At 44.0% G+C, this 9,915-nt stretch overlaps 1 pseudogene; it reads right to left on the bottom strand.

Annotated features, from left to right (window-relative positions):
• Positions 1 to 2,790: 2,790 nt before the first annotated feature.
• On the bottom strand, positions 2,791 to 6,001 carry LOC105748644 (uncharacterized; annotated as a pseudogene).
• Between the last annotated feature and the right edge of the window lie 3,914 nt (positions 6,002 to 9,915).

The following is a 9,915-nucleotide window of genomic DNA, read 5'->3' as shown; positions in this document are numbered from 1 at the left end:
TGTCAAGGTGAGGCAGGTGGCCAGTAGATCTACCAGTAATAACATCTGATTTTGCACACAAGCAATGACAACTGCAGCAGTCATGCCTGCTGCTTCATTAATCACAATCATAAGACGCTAGCAGTTGTTAAATGCATCTCAGGTTCAGAGAGGTTAAAATGTTTTTAAAAAATAAAATAAAAGTGCAGCTTAGAAGCAGCATAATTATTTCAGGTGTCTCTCTGAAGTCATCTTTCAAGAGAAAGGTGAATGTTAGAAAGAACTGAGCCATGCAGAAATCTGGGAGAAAAGCATTCTAGGCAGAGGGAACAGCAAATGCAAATGTCCAGAGGTAGGATGTTTAATAGAAGGAAACAAGGGCAGCATGACTGGGGCAAAATGAGCCAGAAGTGAGGAGGGTAGGGGCCAGATGAAACAAAGTGCTGAGTCCAGTATTGAGGCTGGTTTCAAATATGGCAAAATGAGATGCTGTCCAAGGGTGAACACCACATATTAGATGTGTGTCTAGATGCAATTATTTTATTCGTCCTATGTCTAAAAATTGCGGAGGCAGCTACTTAACCAATGAGCATTACTGAAGCTGAATATCACCTTAATTTTTTTAAGTTTACTAAATAATTAGGCTTTACAAAATCTCGGGGAGGCCCAAGCAGCTTTAAAATGTGAGACCACTCACCCCTTGGATTTAGTTAGATGGATATCATTTAAAATCATCATTTGGGGACTTCCCTGGTAGTGCAGTGGTTAAGAATCCACCTGCCAATGCAGGGGACATGGGTTTGATCCCGGGGCGGAGCAACTAAGCCCAGGCGCCACAACTACTGAGCCTGTGCTCTAGAGCCCGCAAGCCACAACTACTGAGCCCACGTGCCACAACTACTGAAGCCTGCATGCTCTAGGGCCCGCATGCTGCAACTACTGAGCCCATGTGCCGTAACTACCAAAGCCCATGCACCTAGAGCCCGTGCTCCACAACAAGAGAAGCCACAGCAATGAGAAGCCCGCACACAACAATGAAGAGTAACCCCTGCTCACCACAACTAGAGAAAGCCCACAGGCAGCAGCAAAGACCCAACACAGCCAAAAATCAAAATCAAATCAAATCATCATTTGTGGTGCAGCTTTATCTTAGTCCTTTGCACATACTTCTACTGAATGGAAGTCACAATTTGAGACTCCCTTGAACTTGAGGCCCAGAACAAATGGCCCTGACCTCTGGATCTGCCACATGAAGTTCTGAAAACAGTTCATTGCACATTGGCATGCCACTGAGGGTATAAGTTAGGGCTGAAATCCAGCCCAAGTTCCACGAAGCCAGCTATGTGTCCTGGCACTGGGCTGTGTCCACCAAAGGGGCATCTTTTTCTCACTTGCACAAAGTCATCATATGACCTAGCTTTGGCCTACTCCTTGTCCCACCCCTTGCTTTCTGGGTTTTGTAAATATTATAATTTGTTTGTATAACACTTCATAACTTTCAGAGGGATTTTACTGTATTCTCTTGTCACATAAGGCAATCTTATTACCCCAATTTTTTTAGAGGAGTGAATGAAGGATCAGTGAGACAAAACGGCTGGTTCTGAGGGTGGCAGAATTGACTGAAAATCACAGATGTTCAGCTGGGGTCTCACCCTGCATCCCGATACCTTGGGTTTGATTAGAGTGGGGAAAACCATAGCTCTAGCTGAACTGATGCTCCAGGCTTTAAATGCTCCAGGGACTTTTCTAACCACAGAAAACATCTGTCCATCTGCAGGGCTAGCATTTCTTCCCCTTCCTCTCTTTATGTTTAAAACAGAACAGTTGCTACAACCAATAAAACTGGCTATTTTATTTCAAAAAACAACCACCAATTTTTTCACTTCACATAAGCTATAAAAAATATATAATTTTTTTTCCTCAGTTTTTTTTAAAATACACTTTATTTATTTATTTGGCTGCACTGGGTCTTAGTTGCAGGATGCAGGATCTTTTAGTTGCAGCATGTGGACTCTAGTTACCTGAGCAGGGATCGAACCTGGGTCCCCTGCATTGGGAGTGTGGAGTCTTAACCACTGGACCACTAGGAAAGTCTCTCCTCACAGTTTCTCCATGCCAGAGAAGGAAAATGTGTTAAAGAAAGCAGAATAGAGATGATTTAATAGATTCAGATGTTATTCTCTAAATAGGTCATTCTAGTACCTTTAATTGTTTTACGACAGCTCTTTGATTTCCATTGTGGACCACACCACCATTCATCTCCAATGGGTTTGCAATCTCTTCACACAACCCCACACCCACTTCATGCTCATCTTTTCATCCCAGGCCTCCTTTCGGTTAAGGTCTCAGGAACTAAGGCTTGAATTCTTTCCAACTCATCCTAGAATCACTTCCTAGGCCCGAGTCCAAGGAAACATCTTTAACCCTCTTTTACTAGACTGTGATCTCCCTCTTAGAACGCAAGAAGTTCTCTGAACTTATGGTTACTGGGGGGCAGGGTGGGGAAGGATGGGGGGAAGGGATAGTTAGGGAGTTTGGGATCAACGTGTACACGCTGCTATATTTAAAATGAATAACTAACAAGGACCTACTGTATAGCACAGGGACCTCTGCTCAATGTTATGTGGCAGCTTGGATGGGAGGGGAGTCTGAGGGAGAATGGATACATGTATATGTATGGCTGAGTCCCTTTGCTGTGCACCTGAAATTATCACAACATTGTTAATTGGCTATACTCCAATATAAAATAAAAAGTTTTAAAAAAAAAGAGAGCAAGAAGTTCTCACTTTAGCTTTCTTCCCAATTCTTTGTTAATTTAGAAGTCAGAAAAATATTAAGGCAGTTCCTTCTAATGCAGATGGAAAGTGAAACAGGCGAGTGAGAGAGTTTTCACCTGCTGACACGGAGAGAAAAATGACAGTGCTGTGAATTTTTAATAAGATTGAATTTATCCAATTTGACCATCCATTATTCTAAGGTTGTCTTTGCGCTTTTATGTTAGAATGGCTTTTAAAAAAAAATTATGATGGTAACAGGTAGAAAGCTTTTTGTTTTATTTTGCTTTTTTAATAATGTCCTTTGACATTGGCAAAACAAGGTCACAAAGCCACAAGGATGGGAGCTATTTTCCTAAGGTACAGGATGAACAAAAACTCACTGTGGAAGATACTTCCATTTTCCTCTCATATGTGTTCCACTTTGTGGCCAGGGCTGACTCAGCAAAACTCAGTCTATCATGGAAGCAACCCACTCTGCAATGATGCTGTGAGCAGTTATTCCGAGAACAGAGCACCGAAAGAACTTAAGTACCCATTAAAAAGGAAATGGTTCAAAATACCATAGAACTAGGGATATCATGCAGCAGTTACAAAGAATGAGGCTGTTGTAAACGTATGACAGGGAAGCTCTCCCTGACCAGGTATTTTATGAAAGAAGGAGTGCATTGGTTATCTAGTATATAGTCTGGGTTCTCCAGAGAAACACAATCAATAAATATATATCCTCTAAATACATAAATAGATACCTACCTCTATACATCTATATCTGTATCTGTATCTATATCTACATCTATATCTACACATGGTGAGAGAGAGATTTGTTTTAGGGAATTGGCTCATGCAATCATGGAGGCTGAGAAGTCCAACATCTGCAGTTGGCAAGCTGTAGACTCGAGAGAGCCTACAGTGTAAGTTCCAGTCCAAGTCCAAAGGCATGAAACCCCAGAGAGCTGATGGCATAAGTTCCGAGTCCAAGAGTTCACAGGCAGAAGAAGACTGATGTTCCAGCTTGAAAATAGTCAGGCAGAGAGAAAGAATTCTTTTGTACTCAGCTTTTTATTCTATACAGGCCTTCAGTGGATTGGATGAAGCTCACCCACATTGGAAAGAGCAATCTGCCTTACTCAGTCTACTGTTTCAGATGTTAATCTCATCCAGAAATAATGTTTAACCAAATATCTGGGCACCGTATGTATTGTTCTGTGTGTTTTTTAATTAACTAATTAATTAATTTATTTATTTATTTATTTTTGGCTGCGTTGGGTCGTCGTTGCTGCACACAGCCTTTCTCTAGTTGCGGTGAGCGGGGGCTGCTCTTCATTGCAGTGCACGGGCTTCTCATTGCAGTGGCTTCTCTGGTTGTGGGGCATGGGCTCTAGGCGCGTGGGCTTCAGTAGTTGTGGCACGTGGGCTTAGTAGTTGTGGCTCACAGGCTCTAGAGTGCAGGCTCAGTAGTTGTGGTGCATGGGCTTCGTTGCTCCGCAGCATGTGGGATCGTCCCGGACCAGGGCTCAGACTTGTGCCCCCTGCACTGGCAGGTGGATTCTTAACCACTGAGCCACCAGGAAAGTCCCCCTATGTATTGTTGACACACAAAATTAATCATCACAAGTCCACTCCTTGTCAACCTGGCACTCATATGCACCTTCTTAAACTATACTTAATCTCCAAAAAATACATTAACAAGATCATAATTCCACCTAACATGATACAACTGTTCTGTGTATAACCAGAAACGTACTAATCCCTTCCCCAGAAGAGGTAATATAATGTCCTTGAGTGATGTTTACTCTTCTCCTTGATATCCTATAACTTAAATACTGTGATATAAAGTCAATATATCTTATGTTACACAATTAGGGAATAAGAGAGGGAAGAAAACAAAGATATTTGTTTTAAAATACACACACATATTCATAACAAAATAAGGAGGAATACTCATGACAGTTACAGTCCCCATATCTGTAACTGGTCACATGATCATAGCTGGTATTTATAACTACCTTCCTCCACTACCCATACTATATTCCCTTTGCCTTCAGTAAACACCTCAGCTGGTGGTGGTTCCTTACACACCGAAGTGATACAAACCTTCATTCCCGAAGGATCTGGGCCATTAGTAGTCCTGCCTGGATTGGGTTGTTGTTTTCTAATGACCTTAATCGCAAGGAATGGTAATACTAAGAGCCTTCTTAAGGGATCTCCTGTATTCCAGACATACTCTTCCATATCTCTGCTGTGGTGTAGAAGTACAGTTTCCTCTTGGTGGTCAGGATCAATTGTCCCAGCCAGCACAGTAACTCACTACTTTGCCTGCTGAGTCAGAGGCATGAGGAGTCCAAAGTGGCCAGACAGCAATTTTAACTTTCAGCTCAATGGAATCATTATTGTGTCTCCTGGTGGAAGCATTTTTCTCTCTGGCCTAAGATCTCTAAGCCAATAGAGCATTAGGTCATGGGAACAAGAAGCAAAAATTTTTCTAGCGGGTCACTAGGGATAATAATGAGTAGAGCTCCCATTCCCACCCCTTGACTCATGAATCTTAGCTTTAGGAGACATAGCGACATATGTTGGACACTGATTCAGGGCATTCACAACCTTCTGGAGAAATTCGGCCCAGTCCCGCAACGTATTGCCATCTAGTGGATGCTGTAACCGAGTCTTCAAAAGGCCATCCCACCATTCCATCAAGCCAGCTGCTTCAGGATAGTGGGGAACAGGTAAGGCCAGTGAATTCCATGAGCACGGGGACATTGCCACACTTCTTTTGCTGTGAGGTGAGTTCTTTGATCAGAAACAATGCTGTGTAGACTACCATGATGGTAAATACAGTATCCTGTAAGTAGGATGGTAGTTCTGACAGAAGCATTGTGTGCCAAGAAAGCAAATCTGTATCCAGAGAACGGATCTGTTCCAGGAAGAACAAGATGCTGCCCCTTCCATGATGGAATTGGTCCAATGTAATCAACCTGCGACCAGGCAGCTGGCTGAGCACCCTGGGGAACAGTGCCATATCTAGGACTCATTGTTGGTCTCTGTTGCTGGCAGATTGGGCACTCAGCAGTGGCCATAGCCAGGTCAGCCTTGTTGAGTTGAAGTTCATGTTGCTGAGCCCATGTATAACATTCATCCCTGCCACCATGGCCACTTTGCTCATAAGCCCGTTGAGATGACAGGGGTGGCTGGGAAAGAGGCTGACTGGTTTCCATAGAAAGGGTCATCCTATCTACTTAATCATTAATATCCTCCTCTGCTTAGGTCACCCTTTGGTAAGCATTCATATGGGACTCAAATACCTTCATGTTTTTGTCTATTCAGAGACATTTATCTATATCCCTCTTCCCTAGATTTCCTTGTCACCAAATTTCTCATCATGTTCCTTCCAAGTCCCTGACTATCCAGGAAAACCACTGGCCACAGCCATGAACGAGTATATAATCACATGTCAGGCCATATCTCCTTCCAAGCAAAGTGAACAACTTAGTTCAATGCTCAAAGTTCTGTCCACAGGGAGGGTTGAATGTAGCAATTTGGCCCTTGCCATCCACAGATCCTACTGCCCTTAGGTTTCCCAATTCAGTGACTACGGTCCCCACTGTAAGGTCTGGTGTACAGAGAAGACCAGTCACAGAACTCTTTAAGAATGCTGGGGCTCCTCTCTCAAATTTATTTCTCGCAGTAGTGATGACTGGTATATCTTCTGGACCCTCCAGTGTGGGTAAGTAGGTCTTAAATGACAAATCCAGTCTAATATTCCAAACTCCCTAAGCCTTAGAATCCCTCCCTCTACATTAAACCAAGGCATGTCTACCATTTCTAATTTCTAATTTGCTCATCGTGGGCCCCTTTTTGATCCATGTTTCAGCCAACAAAGCAGGCAAACTGCTAGAGCTCTTCCTAACACTTCAAGCTGCAATATTAAATGCAGAATTTCCGCTTAGAGAGACCGTAGCAACACATGCGGCCAGATCCAACTTTATGTTCCTTCCACCACTATCCCACACCTTAATATCCATTCCCAAACATATTCTCCAGATTTCTTTCTGTACAAATTATAAAACTCAAATTAGTTCTTTTGGAGTATAGCACACCTTCTCATGGGTTACACTTTGCAACTCACTTTTAGGGCTGCTGGGACTTGAGTCTAGTTATAGGTCTAGAAGCAGAGAGGGGTAGTGGGAGTGGGTTATGAGGAGAACCCACATTGCCTTGTTTGGCAATTGCCTCAGGGGAGGCCATTACAGTTTCCTCAGACAAGTCAGGGTTAATCCCCTCAGATAGGGGTGAAAAGACTGCTACCACTGGGGTAGGGAATCTACTTCTAATGGGGATGGTGTTAAGAAGGACTTTCACACTTTCTTTTCATTTGCATTGTTCTAATTGTTTTACCAGAATGTATTAAAGTGTTATGTGTGTAATTGAAAATAAATACAAATCCAGAAGAATCCTCACTGGATTCAATAAAATATTCCTGTTCGTTGTTCAAGGAAAAAACTTTTTTTTAAAGGAATGAAATGTCATGATCACTAAATGTTCTTATATTGAAAGAAGAGCTTTAAGAATATCTGTAGCTTACATTATGAGCTCCATGCAAAGGTACAATAAAACTGGATTTTTAGTTTGGAATTGATTTTTCTAGGTTGAATGGCGCTCTGGTAGTGGCTTTTAATTGTTCTCTGATTAAATACAGCTAAAAGTATCTACTCAGGTTGTCAGTGGGAACCACTAGGGCAAAGGGCAAGAGTTAAATGGGAGAGACTTCTTCATAAGCTAATTTTTGAGAATGATTTTTTTTTTTGCATACTCCTGAGATGGAATACAATTTTTCCCTGATAGACCTAGAGGCTGTTGGGAAAAAAAGTGTGCTAACAATGATTAAGGTATATAACACCTTTCGGATACTTAATATGTGCCAGGCTCTGTGCTAAGAGCCTTACATACATTATCCCATTTAATCCTAACATTCCTATGCAGAAGGCATTGTAATTGCCCTCTTTTTCAGACTAGGAGAGGTGAAGTAAATGGCTCAAGGTCACACAGCAGTAAGTGGTTAAGCCGTGATCCAAACAGAGATCCTTGCTCTTGCCCTTCTCCATGAGAAATGAGGCCTATCTCTGACCTCAAGAACAGGAGCAGACTACCTGGCAGGAAATGTAAAGTGATGATGAGGTTAAATTACACCTCTTTCCACCTGTTGTTCTCCAGAGCAGGGATCCCCAACCCCCAGGCCACAGACTGGTACCAGCCCGTGGCCTGTTAGGAACCAGGCCGCACAGCAGGAGGTGAGCAGTGGGTGAGCCAGCGAAGCTTCACCTGTATTTACAGCTACTCCCCACTGCTCGCATTACCGCCTGAGCTCTGCCTCCTGTCAGATCAGCAGCGGCATTAGATTCTCATAGGAGCCCGAACCCTACTGTGAACTGCGTGTGCGGAGATCTAGGTTGCACACTCCTCATGAGGATCTAATGCCTGATGATCTGAGGTGGAGCTGAGGCAGTGATGCTAGCACTGAGGAGCGGTTGCAAATACAGATTATCATTAGCAGAGAGGTTTGACTGCACAGAGACCATAATAAATCAATCACTTTCAGACTCATATCAAAAGCCCATCAGTGAGTGGCGAGTGAAAACAAGCTCAGGGATCCCACTGATTCTGCATTATGGTAGTTGTATAATTATTTTATTACATATTACAATGTAATAATAATAGAAATAAGGTGTACAATAAATGTAATGCACTTGAATCATCCCGAAATCATCCCCCCCCACCCGCCCCCATCCGTGGAAAAATTGTCTTCCACGAAACCGGTCCCTGGTGCCAGAAAGGTTGGGGACCACTGCTCCAGAGCACTTGCCTGCCCAGCACTTGATCTTAAGGTCTGGGGCCCAGCCCCTCCCAGACGGTGGATCTGGTTTTACTCAGGCCCTATGTCAGCACCCAGGAGAGAGGCCAGTTCTGGAGTATATACGGCATACTATTATGTGAGAGATTCCTCAGGCACTAAATAAGGAAATGAATGTTTTCGTCTATCAATACCAATGTTTTCTTCCTCCAACCAAGACCAACAGGAAAAAAGGGGGCTGCACACCAATAAATCAAGCATGTTTTATCCACTGGGAGGGGGATGCCCAGTATGCAGGATTAAAAGGATATTGAGGGCTTCTCTGGTGGCGCAGTGGTTGAGAGTCCGCCTGCCGATGCAGCGGACATGGGTTCGTGCCCCGGTCTGGGAAGATCCCACATGCCGCAGAGCGGCTGGGCCCGTGAGCCATGGCCGCTGAGCCTGCGCGTCCGGAGCCTGTGCTCCGCAACGGGAGAGGCCACAACAGTGAGGCCTGCGTACCACAAAAAAAAAAAAAAAAAAAAAAAGATATTGAGTACACCTACAGCAAAATTGCCTCATTTTACAATTGAGAAATCCAAGGGCCAGAGAGGAAAGTGATTTGTTCATGGACTTTCTACCAACAAGGGTGTAAGTTGGGAGTGGAGGCCAGATCTCCTGGCTCCTGGCTCCTGGCTGAGTGCTCTTTTTCCATCATGTGTCAGGATGAAGGCCTTGGGTCCTTCTGGCTGAGATATGAAGTGGGGTTAACAAAAGTGCTGGCTCGAGGGGAAATAATAATACAGGTGACCAGGTGGGGGTGGAAACACAAAGAACAGGAAATCATTTAAGATCAGAACGAGAGCACCTCATCAAAGCCAGAAACGCAGGAGAGGGTCACTCATTCTGCAGCATGCCTTGCCACCAGGGCCAGGACCACAGTGTAAAAGAGTGAGAACGGCACCAGCTGGCACAGGCTGAAAAGCTACAGGGCATCTACAGGGCAGGTGGAAAGAAATGCACTTACTGGAAAGGGCTTCGGTGAAGACCGCCAGTTCTTGGGAAGATATCCCAGGCCTGGAGAAAGGAACAGACAAGGAGTGAGTCCGGGGGAGCAAGCCCCTTATGGAAAACGCCATGGGCTCTGTCAACTTAAGGTCATTGGTGGGTCAGAGCTACAGCTAGGATGGTAACCCAGGTGGAGTCCAGGGACTCTGAGGAAAAAGCTTTGACTCTGGGGTATAGTAGGGATCGAAAACTGAAATGCCTTCAGTAGCTGGAGGCATAATAAAAATAAATGATGTGAGTAGGGTGACTAGAAGCCTTTGCCCCACCACC

This window comes from Orcinus orca, chromosome 5 (genome assembly GCF_937001465.1).
Source record: "Orcinus orca chromosome 5, mOrcOrc1.1, whole genome shotgun sequence".
In the NCBI taxonomy this organism is placed as follows: Eukaryota; Metazoa; Chordata; class Mammalia; order Artiodactyla; family Delphinidae; genus Orcinus; species Orcinus orca.
This window is presented reverse-complemented; position numbering and strand designations above follow the sequence as displayed.